At 33.7% G+C, this 14,552-nt stretch overlaps 1 pseudogene; it reads left to right on the top strand.

Moving 5' to 3' along the window:
- Positions 1-14,310, top strand: part of LOC124985588 (tudor domain-containing protein 3-like) — a 102,900-nt pseudogene extending 88,590 nt beyond the window's left edge.
- The last annotated feature ends 242 nt before the right edge of the window (positions 14,311-14,552 follow it).

Here is a 14,552-nt window from a genome sequence, read left to right on the forward strand (position 1 = left end):
TGTTCCAACGCAATCACTAGGAGTCCAAGCAACTCACTTCACGTCTCCTCCTCCCACCAACTGCCCGTAGCCCTAGGCAGTTACTCCGAGTCCAAGTGACCCACCCTGTTCCTCCTCATCCTCGGGGTAGCCCCCTGGGTGTTCAGGAGTGGTCACTCGGAGACCAAGCAACCCACCGCGCTCCTCCTCCAGGCTAGCCACCGGTGTTCAGGAGTGGTCGCTTTGAGTCCAAACAACTCATCACTTGCCTCCTCCTCTGGCAACTGCCTGTAGCTCTGATGCAGTCACTCCTAGACCAAGCAACCTGCCACGTTCCTTCTCTTCCTCCGGGCAGCTCCCCGGTGTTCAGAAGCGGTGGTTCTGAGTCCAAACAACTCGCCATGCAGCTCCTCCTCAGGCAGCCGCCCGGAGCCCCAGTGGTTGCTCCGAGTCCAACCAGTGTGCTGAGCAGCCACCTCTACGATGATCCCAGTTGTCTGTGTTTACCGCTCCGGTGGGGGGAGGGGCGTCTCACTGGGCAACTCTACTTCACAAAGTTCCCTGTGTTCTGGGACTACTGCCCCATCCGGGATGCCTCCCCAATGGGAGAGACCCGGCGGCTTTGAGTTGGTCCCAAGTCTCTCACTATGTCCTCTTTTGAATCCTGCGTCCTGGAGCAACATGAAATGCAGCCACCCTCTAGTTCGCCATCTTGAAAACCCCCTGTTTTCTTTTATATTGCTGTACACTTAAGTTTATTTTGATGACTTGCCTTAGAGAGACTTAAAGTTTATAGTCCTGTAAAATTTGTATTGCCTGACCTGGACTTGTGAGAAGAAATGATGGCTAGTACTTATGTGTTATCTGTGTTATTTAAAATAATAAGCTATTTCATTTTTTATGTAAAACATAATTAAGGGAACTTTTAATTACCTAATTTTGCCAGGTATTTTAGTAGTAGGTTATTTTTTTAAGGATTTTTAAAAATTCTGTTTACTTACATCTGTTTTATGTTTCTCTTTTACTAAAGATCAAGACACTTGGAAGAGGTGGTGGTGGTGCCAGAAGTAATTTCAATATGAGTGCTTGGTAACTGAAACAGGGAAGTTTGACAGAAAGAAAAGTGAACTAATGCAGAGGGGAAACAGGAAAGTGTCTATAGAAAACTGATAAGGTTAAAGGATCAATCACAAAATTAACATTTTTTAAAAAATAGTCTCAATCCATCATTGAGGTTTTGGAGAGGTGCTGTATAAATTATATTTCCTCTCTTCTATGGAGAAGTATCAAAATTTTTCCATTTTTTTACCTTGAAAAATGTTCATGGGGTAATTTTCTCTTCTTTATATTATTTTAAAAGAGTTTATTATGTAAGATTTTCATTTTCAGTTTTACATTTGCAATGGGACTTGCTAAGTTAGAGAGTACTCAAGGCACAATATGTTTTCATACAGATTTTTCCTTGATTATCAGTATGAGCAAATAGCAATTGAATGTTGTATTCGTATGATTTTTCCCATAAATATGAAATGTAATTTTGAGTTAAAGGACAGTAAATAGTTAAAATGCATACCTCAATTTATTTACAGATTGTCAACATAGCTTTCTATTCATCCCTTACAGACTGATAAGAAGGCACTTGAAGCATATAACAGAAGTGGACTTCAGTAAGGAAACATCCAGGTAAGCTCTATGGATAATGTTGGTAACTTAGAAGCAGCAATGAGTGTACTTCTTAACCCTCATAAACAAAAACCTGTTCTGAGTGTACCTCCAAGAGGTATAGCTTATTAGGCAATGTGCCAGGTATTATTATTTGCCTTTCAGAATAATATGTTATCAAAAGACACTGAGTTTTGTTACTGTGAAGGCTATAACCTTGTGTAGCATGGTAAATGGAAAGATTGTGAGTTTGGAACCATAGACATGTTTGTAGGTTACTGTGAATCTTTCTGCATTTATATAAACTATGTCTAACAGTGCCTTATTTAACAGGGTTAAGTATGACATAAAGTGACTAGTTCTATTGATTATTTCTAGAAATATGCCACTTTTGTAAATGACTAAACCATCTGGACAAATTTTAAAATTAATAAGAAAATACATTTTATTTGGCATTATTCTTGAATTATTGCATGGTGAAAGGTATTATGTGATTTTTCAAGTCCCATTCTTAATATATTTTTTTTTAATTTTTGTGATTACAATGGAATTTTACTCAGTATGAAGAAGAATGAAATTATACCGTTTGCTAATAAATGGAATTGAAGAACATTATTCTAAGTGAAATAAGTCACTCTAAAAAACCAAGGGTTGAATGTTTTCTCTCATATGTAGAAGTAGAGAAGAGTTGGGAGGCAGAAATAATTTTTAAAAGTAGAGGAAAATTTCATGAAAATAGACAGGAGACCAATAAAGTAGAGGAAGGGAATCAGGAGGAAGGGAGGAGAGAAGGTCATCTGGATGTACTGGGGAATGAAATCTACCAAACTATGCTGTGTCTATGTATGAATTTACCACAGCGAAGCCCACATTTTATAATTATATGCATGTAGATAAATTATATATAATTATAATGCACCAATTAAAATAACAATAACAGAAGGGAGATAAGTACAACAAGCAGGTCTGGGGACAGAGGAAGGGAAGCAAAGAGATTGATGGGAAATGAGATTGATGAAATTATGCACATGTATGAATATAACATAACAAATCCCACTATTATATATAATTACAATGCATCAATAAAAACAAAAATAAAATTCCATTATCAAATAAAATATTAAGATGACTTTTTTTTCTTAGAAGATAAGTTATATAAGCAAATTCAAATTTCTAGATAGCTCATTTAGAGGATTAACCCATTAAGTTCCAAGTTTTTAATTCCATGAACATAATAATTATTTCAAAGTCACTGTAAGTGGTATATTTGTTGCTCACTTTAAGTTTGTATGGGTGTTCCACATCTAAGAAAATGGGGCAGATGGACTGAAGGTACTATTTAATATAATTCTTTTTATTATTAAAATATTAGAATATATATAAAAATATAAAAAGAAATAAATATAACATCCTGCTTGAAATGGTTGTTGATTATGTTTCAATGTATTTTCTCCTTCCAGTTTTCCATATATGATATATAAATATATATAAACATACACACACACACACACACACACACACATATATATGTATGTCTGTCTGAGGAAAAGGCATTAGTCGAGTAAGATCTGAAGATGAAGAAGACTTGGGAAATGGAAGACCATCAGCACCGAGCACATTATATGATTTCCTGGAATCTAAAATGGGTACTTTATATGTGGAAGGTAAGGCTAAATTAGATTCTTTTTTTTTTTAAATAAATTTTTTAAAAATTTATTTTTATTGTAAACAAAGGGATACATGTTGTTTCTCTGTTTGTACATGAAGTAGAGGCATACCATTTGTGTAATCATACATTTACATAGGGTAATAGTGATTGATTCATTCTGTTATTTTCCTCTTCCCCCCACCCCTCCCACCCCTCTTTTCCCTCTATACAGTCTCTCCTTCCTCCATTCTTGCTCCCCTCCCACCGCCCATTATGTGTAATCATCCCCTTATCAGCGAGATCATTCATCCTTTGGTTTTTTGAGATAAATTTCTTTTTAAAGGTCATTTTTTATTTGAAATTATACAAAAAGTTTTAATAAAGCAGCTGATGATATGAACCTCTATTCTGAGTATTTAAAATTTCATTTAGTGCATTTCTCACTTGACAAAAGCACAGAAGAAAATTTTGTTATATTCTGAAAACACACCATGCACCTTATTTTGCCCCCTGATTGTATGATAAGTAATTCCACCAAATAACCTCTCCTGACTTTACTTTTAATAGATGGTAGGTTTAACTGTGTAAAAAATGTTCACACAGTAATAAAATGTGCTTTCACAATGTAATGTATTTTTTTTAATCTTTTAAAAATTTGTTCTAATTAGTTGTACATGACAGTAGAATGCATATGGGGATAAGGAAGATAGTAGAGTGTAATATATTTCTTAATGTGATCTACTTCAGTGAGTAACATAAATACTGAAAAATTAAGTATGTTAAATATGTGTCTTTTTTTCCTAAGAATGGAATATGGTAAATGTTTTCTAAAGAGTAAGTTTTAAAAATATGATTCCAAAAAACTAAGTAATTATACTTTTAAATCCAGTTTTTGCTTTGAGTTATATTTTCAATTCAGTCAAAGAAGTTTAGAGGTAATATGCTTTTTAAAAAAATCAGATTTGAAGTATTCAGGTTTCTTAAAAGTGGAAGTTTTTTTTTTGCTAGATTATATAGAAAAAGCCACATATTATTTGAGAAAAAAATCTTTAATATAGATATAAAAATATTAAATCTTTAATATTTTAAATATAAAAATCTTTAATATAGAATTATAAGCAGTAACATGGAAGAACAGTATTGTTTTAGTTGTAAAGCATGAAATATTAGTTTTCTGTTACTGTGTAATTAATTGCCCCAGTCAGCTTCTTAAAAAAATGTAAATTTATTATCTTGAAATTTCTGTGTGTCAAAATTGTGGTCTAGCCTGAGGCCCAAGTTCCTCCAACAGGCTCACTAATTGTTAGCAGAATTCAGTTCCTTGTGGATAGAGTGCTGAATACTGTTTTCTTGCTTAATATTGGCTGTAGACTGCTTTCAGCTCCAACAAGCTGTCCCTCAGGTTCTTGCCACATGGATCACACTTAGGCAATAGTATGGGGTATTTGCTTCTGAAAGGCCAGCAGGAGAGTCTCTGCTGCATCTTCACAACTCTCTCACTTCTTCCCAACTCTGACTTCTTGGTATTCTTGTTCCAACCCCTTTTTACATAATCCCACCCACATCTTCTTTGATTTCCTTTCATCTTCCTATTCCCATCCATTTCCTTTTAACTGTTATAGTGTCTCCTAAGTCATAATGAGTTCCAAATTGATAATAGTATCTCCTCTTTGATTTGATGTAGTGGTTTTGAAGAATGGCTAGTTTACAAAGAAACCAAACCACATTTCATTATTGTATTTAAATACAATAATGTATTTAAATACATTCTTCTGCTATGCTCTTATATACATATTATTTTCTTCTTTAGTTTATACTAAGCAAAGGATAAATAAACATCCTTTTCAATAAACATCCCTGTATCGCTTTAGTTTGTGATTTGGTTTATCTCACAAAGTGGAGAGTAGGTTTCCTGGCATATTTGTAACTTATAATAATATTTAGTCTTTCATTTCAAAAGTTTGGTACCAAAATAAGATAATTAGGTTTTTTTTTTAATGCTTAGGAAATGCTTTAATCAGGCATAATTGAACACTGCTTGGTTTGCAGTTTCATTGTTTTTAAATATTTGTCTATCAGTAGCAGCTTTTCTGCCCTAAATACTTTTTAATGAGACATCACATGGAAGAGATTCATCACAACTCACAGAAGTGCAAACAGCTCCAAGATAAATTTATTCACATATAGAGGGAAGGTTGTTGTGCTTGTAGATGATTTTTATATTCTCTTGATCCTGGCTTCGTGGGTACAATAAAAGTAACAGAATTGATAGGAAAACTTCGCATATGGTCACCCTTGAAGTGTCTTTGCCAGACTTCATTCTGTTGGTCTTTCTCTTGCTTTTCCAAACACTATATATTTCAACATTATAAATACATAGAAATGTAGATAATAATTTAAGTGCCTTATTAATTGCTTTGAAATTCATGATTTCTAAGATGCATATTTTAGAAATCGTAATTATTCTGAATGTATTGTAAATGTTGATTTTTTATAGGCTAGTAATATATTCAGCACTGTTATAAACATCTTCAACTTTAACTAGGGGCTACTCCAAAGGACTTAATTTTTCAGAATAAGTCTTTATGAAGTGTCATGAAAAGAGATTGTGTGGATGGTTCTTCTCTTTTACAGTAATGGAGATCAAACTATGGTGCTTTACCTCTGAGCTACATCTCCAGCTGTTTTATTTGTGTGTGTGTGTGTATGTGTGTGTTTGTGTGTGTGTGTGTGTGTGTGTTTGAGACAGGGTCTTGCTAAACTGTGGAGGCTGCCCTTGAACTTAAAGATCCTCTTGCCTCAGCCTCCCAAGTCAATGGGATTATAGGTGTGCACCATTATGCCCAGCTTGTGTAGGTTTTTTTAGTTTCTTTGCTCACAGTTTTAGTAACATATTATTAGAGGTACTCTTAAATTCAAAATGGTCCAGCTATATTTTGTTTTGAATTTTTGAAATTTTCTTGGTAGATGCCATATCTGATATAATTGAACATTAGTGACCTGAAGTTTATCCCTTATGTAGTGATTGCATATTAAATCTACATTATGGCATATGACATATAATTGATTTTCTTTGATATTTAGATTTGTGTAAGATGGATGTTGCTTTTCTCAGAATACTAGAATGCATGAGTCTTTTTCAGTTTTGCCATTCTTCTGTCCCCTTCCCCAATTAATTTCCTCCTCCATTCCTTTAAACATTTACTAACCATAAAATAATAATTGCCATTTATTGAGCATCTACTGTGTTTCAGGAACTGAGGTAGGTGCTTTGTACACTCTTAATTCATTTAATCATGTATAAATGTAAAATATATATTGTTATATTATTTTATATATAAGCAAACAGACTTGAAAGAGAAAATATATTACCTATAAAAAGTAAAGAACTGGGATTTGGAAGCTTGTCTGCCTTTTTCCCAACTCATAAGTTTTCCTTCTTGCTACATGTCTAAGCACCTATTTATTTTGGTAGGAAATAGAAAGAGTTTGGTTTTAAGACAAGCTAAGTTTCAAAGATCAGGAGTGTTGTCAAGCAGACAGTTGAATTTAGAGATCAAGTGAAGTGGAAGAGTCAACAAAGGAGATGAGAAAACAGCTAATGAGAAGGAGGAGTATGAAGAAAATGCTGAGAGATGAGAATGGAAAGTATTTACTGGGTTCCTAGGCATCACCAGTGTGCTGGTGCATGCCTCACAGCTGGCTCTTAGTTAAGACATAGAAGTGAAAAGCAAGAGATGCCTGACTCAGCTTGTGCTCATTTCTGTGGTGTAAATACTCCCACCATGGCTGATTTCAGGTTATCTGCAGTTTAACAGCCAGTTCACACCTTTTCTTATAAGATGTTCAAGCTGGGTCTAGCACACCGCTCATTATAGACTTAGAAAAATAGTGAAGTAGTGTGGTTAGAGGACAAGCTGGAGAATACCTGTAGATGAAATGCAATATAATCGTGGAGATGGCTGTTTTGAAAAGAATAGTCAAGAATGACATTTAATGTAGCATGATACTTTTATCATATGGGTTATTGCTCTTCTTGCCTCCTCCACAATATATTTTAAAGATTTTTATTTTTATATTACCTGGAAAACATCATTATCTAATAACCACTCATGTCTACATGTACTTGTTAGAAACAGGAAATAGTTCCTACTCTTTATACTTTCTAATTTCAGAATCATACAGAATATTTTTATAGAGGAAACAAATATAAATTTTGAACTAGTAGACATTTTTAGGGTCCTGTGATCATGATAGATTTATACTCAATAGCAAAATATATTTTACCCCAAAAGTCCTAATTTGTGAAATTGAAAAGAATTAGTTGAGAATTTTGGAAAAAAAAGGAAAAAATGGTTTAAATATAGACAAAAGACTGTTAGTGTTCTCTTTCTGCTGTAGTGTAATAAATTCATATACTAATCATTTTACGCCATCTTTTTGTCACAAATATCTAATGATTTGTTTTTGTTTAATTGTTAGAGCATTTCAGTTATTCTCCTTGGAGCAGTTTACATGTCAGTAGATAACCTGTTGTACTGGGGTACCATGATCTTTTAAGAAATAGTATTCTAGCCCATAAATGAACATCCCTGTGGTATTTCTTTTTAAGAATTCCCTTGATTTAAATTTTTATGTCCCTTAAAACATGAGCTAAATTTTCACTAGCATGTTTTGGTATCTAAATTGTAAGAGATTTTTTTTGACTAGCAGTAGTTGAATGTGACATTCACAGGAACATGTATGATAGAATAATACTGAATTTAAAGTCGTTGTACTCATGATCCTGGAAAATATTAATCAGCTTGGAAGAAGAGATGATGAAAGTTAAATTTAGTATTTTGCAGTTGACTGATGCTTCCTATATGACAGTTTGACTTGTTATACATTTATCCCTTCAGTTTTTACAAATGTGATAAAAAGTGATGATACTTTATCTTTATTTATGGTTTTCCAGTATATTTTCTTCAATGAATACAAATATTTGAATTAAAACAAAATAACAAAGTTTATTTCTAAATGATTTTTGGCCCATGAGTCTAGTGCTTCATGTATACGTGCCCCATTTATCAACAAGGTGGCTTGCCTAGGTCCACCACTGTACCATTGAGCAGATGGCATTAATGAGAGGAGGCATTAATCATAGTAGCATGGGGATGATAGTAAATTAGCAGTGTTACATATAATTTCACAATTCTAGAGTTATTTTATATATGCTAGAAAGTTGAAAATAATACAATTTCAGAAGAGTTTTCTAAGAAATGAATGTGACTGATGTGCTTATCGGGTTGGTTGGAAGGAAGAAAATAAGGTTTTTAGGGTTATAAGGAATATAATGAATGGGCACAGGAAAACCTTGTCCTCATCTCCTGCTTTAAATATCATCTATAGGAGAAAAAATATTATCATGTTCATAGAGGGGTTACAGAGATAGTACTCTTCTCTTGAAGTTGTTAGGAAAGCACAGACTAAAGAGTATAAGAGATTTTGCTTCCACAGTGGTATATGGCAGTAGTCAGAAGACCTTTATTTTTCAAAATTATTTTTTCTTCATAAAAGCAAAGTTTATTTGCTCTGAAAAGTACCAGAGAGTGGTCATTTATTCCTTCTAAAGTGTCATTTATGGATTTACCATGTGCCAGGTACTGTGTTGGAAGAGAGATATTTGTCAACAAAACAGATCAGGGATTCTTAAAGTCTAGCAAAGCAGAGGCTAGAGCAGTGTGCTGCTCTGCTGGTACCAGAGCATATAGGAAGAGCTGCTGATTCAGTCTCCCTGGGGTTGGGGAAGATGGTTCTTTCTGAAAAAGTGAAATCTGAGCTAAGACTTGAGAAGCTAGAAGGAAGAGGCCTGAGACATGTCTGGGCACTGAGCAGGTTTGGACATGTGTGTGAGCCTGGTAAGTTGAAAGTGCTTGGAACAAGACATTAGTTTTATCAGAAAACAAAGCTCTGTTTTAGGGTGACTATAGTAACTTATGGAGAAAGGTAAAACTGACTCTCTGCAAAGAACATGACAGAACAGTTTTAGAGATAAAAAAATTAAGATTCATCTAATTGTAATAGCATGTTTAAGGTATGAAATTTGTGATATAACCATATTTCTACAACAAGTTTACAGAAAAGGAAAGGGAGATGAGTCAGCTAAGTTACCCAAACCAAGTGTAGTTTTATTTAATGAAGATTGTCCAACTAGTGCTTTTTTTAAAAAAACCCTAGCAAAAATAAATGTTTTATGGTAATCCTAACCTGAGTTCCAGGAGAAAATAGCAAAAATAACTCAGAGTTATTAATGATTAAAGTTAGTAGTAAACTGGTAGTTTTGCTTGAGGAGAGGTATGTGTGAGGGAAGTTAATAAAGAGGCTTGGAACCTGAATGGATGGTTAATCCATGCCCTACCTTGTGCTAGTTGTGTGACCTTGGCCAAGCCTCCTCAGCTTCCTTGTCTGTAAAATGGGGATATTGTTGTGCCCTGAAGTAAGCTCTTTCTTTTTTAACTATATGAGGAATTTTCTTGAACTAGACATTTTTTTTCTTGTATTACAGGGACCAGCTTGGATTTGCATGCATTTTGAGCATGCTGGACAGGGACTTCTTTGCAGTTGTGTTGTTGCTGCATATTGCACTTTCTTAGAGTTCTCGTGATTTGTTTATTTATAGTTGCAATTATCTGCTTTATAATCCCCACTTTTTATATTGACTTTTCTCTCTTTTATAGGGGTTTTGGATACTAAAAGCTAATTTTATGAACATTAAGTATAAGAAGTGTGTTTATTTTAAACTTAATCTTTGGTTTAGTGTGTGTCATAGCTATGAAAGAATTTGAGAACAGGAAAACAACAGTATATCTTTGAATAATTAATGAAAGAAAAATGCCATATGAGATTAAAACTAATATTAGTTTATGTGTGATCATTGGTTCTTGGATTTGGTGTTTTTATTAGCATAAGTGGATATCAATTTGGGGATATTAGAATGCAAAGTATTTTCCCTTAGAAATTAATAATTAATGCTGATTATGTTTTCACTTAGAATTCATGAAGCAGGTTACTAACCCAGGACCTTTGTATGTGATGTTCCCTCCCCTTAGACCACTCTTCCCTATTTTTATAGCATTTCTCATTATTTAGAGCTCAACTGAAACATCACTACTTCAGAGAAATTGTTTTTCCTACATTGGTATAACCCATTAGCTTTATCTTAGTTCGTTTAGTTCCTTCACAAATTTTATCACAGTTTTAAGCTATATTATTTGTTCTGTTAACTTATTTGCTGTCTGCCTTTTCCCATTATAACTGAAGTACCACAGGGTAGAAGGGTATGGCTCTTACCTCCTGCTTCATAAATACTGACTACAACAGAGCTGACCCCTTTGTGGTCAGTGTTCAGTAACTATCAGGAGTAACTGAGACAAAGAAAGAAGTAAGTAACATCTTCCTTATTCTGCAGGGTCACACAGCTGCTCAGAGGTAGCATTGGGATTTAATTCTAGTGGTCATTTTACTTCCAAAGGCCCTGTATCAATCCTTTAGAAAGTAATTTTACATATTTTCAAATTGAGTCTTCACCATAATCCTGTGGTAGGTATCATTATCCACACTTTACAGATGAAGAAACTGGAGTTTTTGTGACTTTGTCAAAGACTCATTACTAGGATTTAGGGGAGTAGTTTATTTGGTTTTAAGCTCAGTGTTCTTTACAGCATGTCACAGATAGTTTTTCTCTTTTGTAAACTTACTTTTCTTGTGTAGAGCCACACTTTTCCTGCAATCATTTGAACTCTTTTTAAATCTACCCCAATGTGTTTTGATGCATTCCCCTTCTACAGAAGGCCAAACGGAAGTAGCATGTTCATTAGTAAAATTACTTATGATTTTGTAGTCTCATTTATATCATAAATTCAATAATTGAAAATCATATTTAAGAGTTAAATGGAATGCTTTTTCACTTTACTCTCAGGCAGTTTTCTAAGCTTATTTATTTGTTTCAAATAATGCAGGAATTTCTAGTGCACTTTTCTAGGACTGTACTTTTGATGCAAAAAAGTCAATGTATAAGAGTGATTGAATACATAAATGTAGGTGTTAGATGTTAGTAAGAACAATAATAGAGAAGTCCAGAAATTTTTCAAGTAGACTAGATATGGAACCAAAGGAAGAAGTTTGATATTTTCCTATTAATATAGTTTTCAGGTATTGTTCCACATACTCAGAGTACCCCTTAATCCTAAATGGTAGACTAGGAAGTCTCTAATTTTTTTTCTTTTAGAAGAACTGAAAGCAAATTCTCCCCCACCTGTGAAACCTAGTTGAATCTTTTTCTGTGTACATTGTTATCTACCTTCCATCTGTACTCCAAGATATTTAATTACTGTCATGATGACCTGTTTTTTGTACCTTCTGACCATCAAAGATATCAGTGACTTTTGATTTTCTAATAATATCTGGGGAAAAAATGCTAATATGTACTTTCTGTTGAAGTGCTCATTCCTGTCCTGCTTATGGTCACCACTGATTTTACTTCCCTGAATCTTTACTTTTGGACAAAATAAACAATGTCAGTACAATTGAAGGTGACCATTTTTCTTATCTAAAGAAAAATTTTTAATGGAGTACAGGTGTTAAAATAAGACACTGTGTTTTGTTTAGAAGGTAGATATTCTCGGGTAAAATCTGACTTTACATCTCTCTTGGCTAGTGTTTGAAATCTTGTCTATTTGCAAAATCTGTATTCTTTGTCACAATTAGTCGGTGATTTGATTATAGAATTTTATGTAGAAAGTTATTTTCCTTTACTTTTAAAGGTTTTTAGAAATCTGTGAGATTGTCTTCCAGCTTTGAGTGGTTTGTTGAGATGTTTTAGTGGGGTGTTTTGTTTTCTTGCCATTTTGAACCTTCATTTTTACTCTGTGACTTGTTTTGTCACTCAGAACCTTTAAAGGTCTTTTTTATTCCTTTTGCTCTAAACAATTTACCTGGTATCTTTTTTGCTTCCAATGGGTGTTTGGAAATATATGGTGATAGCTTTGGTAGTCATCATAGTGACTGGAGATATAGGCAGAAGGTACTTTTGGCATAATGTCTAGAGGTCAGTGAGATTTTCTTGCAGTACAGGCAACAGGCTCAGCCAAATTGTCAGTGGTGCCCATCTTTGGAATTGTTTTGACTATGGAGAAATATCAGAAAAATTATAACCTGGGGGGGTGTTACATCTATAATCCAAGTGACTTCTTCTGAGGCAGAAAAATTTGAATCGAGGCTAACCTCAGCAATTCAGCAAGACCCTCAGCAACTCAGCAAGACCCTGTCTCAAAATAAAAAGGATTGGGATATAACTCTGTGGCAAAGCACTTCTGGTTTCAATTCCCACTACCAAAAAAGAAAAAAAAAAAAAAAAAAAAAGAAGAAGAAAAATGACCTGCATGACAAAAAAGCATTGTTCACCAAAGACTAATCATTGTATTTGATAATAAAGTTATAGACACACTGCGTGAACCAAGAGGAAGAAAGTATAAAAAATTAAATTGAAACAGAATTAAAATTACTACATGAAATACAGCCATTAAAATATTATCTTTTAGTATATATTTACCATGTTGCTGCTTTTGGTTTAAAGTTGAACATTATCTGTTATTATTTTTGATACTTTTCCCTGTATTTCCAAGTAGTAACTTCTCTTAATTACTTTGATAAATCAAACAATTCTTTTCTATAGTAGCATATCTATTTGAAATACAAACATCAATTCATATCCAGAAAGATTTAAGAAGGAACATGTTTGCAAATACTAGACTATGATAATGATAGCTGTACATTTCTAAATTAGAGCAAGATTTAGAAAGGAGGTGAACAGGTGTTATACATGTGCAGTTTCTGAGTTAGCAACTTGCAGTTCTATTTTATCAATGTTTTGGAACATGAATTACCAGAATAGCATATATAGATAGCTACATTATAAAAATGCAAACATTCAGCAACAAATACAGATGACTTTGGATTATCCATCATTTTTTTTTCTTGGTTCATATCATTGCTTTACTTCTCTAATAACCAGGACAATCATATGTTAGAAATAGAAAACTCCAAGGAAGTGAAGAGGAATTGAAATAATGAAGAGGGAAGATGAGGAGAATGTTAAAATAGGAGTTCAATAATTCTGCATTAATATGATAATCTTTGGTGTTTTACCTTTCAGAACCTAAGTCACAGCTGTAGCAACTTCATCAGTGACAACACAGAATGTCAAATAAAACAAAATGGAGTAAAAGATAATAATCAACCAAAACATATTCCTCAAAGTGATAGCAGGCATCCATGAAATGAAAAATCTTCTCGTTTTTGAAGAGACACCCAAAATTCAAAGTTTGGTTAAAAGGAAGTGTATTACCTAGAAATAGAGGTTCTGAATGTTCAAGGCTTCTACAGGAATCACTTGGGTTGAAGAGAGAATTAAATGTGATCCACCATATTCTAGATATGACAGATCTAAAAATGTTTCATATCCAAGATCTCAGCACAGTGATGGTAGTTTTAGAAAAAGAGAGAACCCTATGCAAAGGAGATCAGGAAAAGGTTCATTTTATGCAGAAGCAAAAGAAAATCCATAGATTGTAATAACCCAAAACATGGAAGACTAGAAAACCAAACAGGTAATCCTGATCATTTTTGTGACAAGAAATCATAAACAATAAATAATAAAGTTTTCAGTGGTGTAAAAATTGGAAAACATTCACCAGAGTTCTGTCCAAGGTAATAGTTTCATTGGTTGGTGTTCCAAATGGAGAGACAGAAATGCCACTGAAAGGAAGACAAGTAGGACCGATTAAGCCAGCAGGACCTGTCACAGCTACACACTATGATGAGAAAATATTTTACAATAGTGGGCCCAAAAGAAGATCAGGCCCAATTAAGCCAAAAAAGTTCTAGAATCACCTATTCCTATGGAGTATGCAAAAATGTGGAAACCTGGAGATGAATGTTTTGCACTTTATTGGGAAGACAACAAGGTACGGATGCTGTAAACATGTTAAGTACTAATATTACCAAATGTAAGATTCTCATGGTACTGTGTAGAAAGCCATTATGTGAGACTATGCATTTGGTTCTATAGTTGTACCTGTTTAAAGTTTTAAAACAGATTCATAGATATTTAGTTTATAAATGAGAGGAAAAAGAAAATATTTAAAACTTTTTTGTGAATTCTTAGGCATCCTTCCCATAAGACTTGGTTAAGTTAGGTTTAATTTCAGCTTTCCTATCAGAG

The sequence above is a fragment of the Sciurus carolinensis genome, chromosome 5, assembly GCF_902686445.1.
Source record: "Sciurus carolinensis chromosome 5, mSciCar1.2, whole genome shotgun sequence".
Classification (NCBI taxonomy): domain Eukaryota; kingdom Metazoa; phylum Chordata; class Mammalia; order Rodentia; family Sciuridae; genus Sciurus; species Sciurus carolinensis.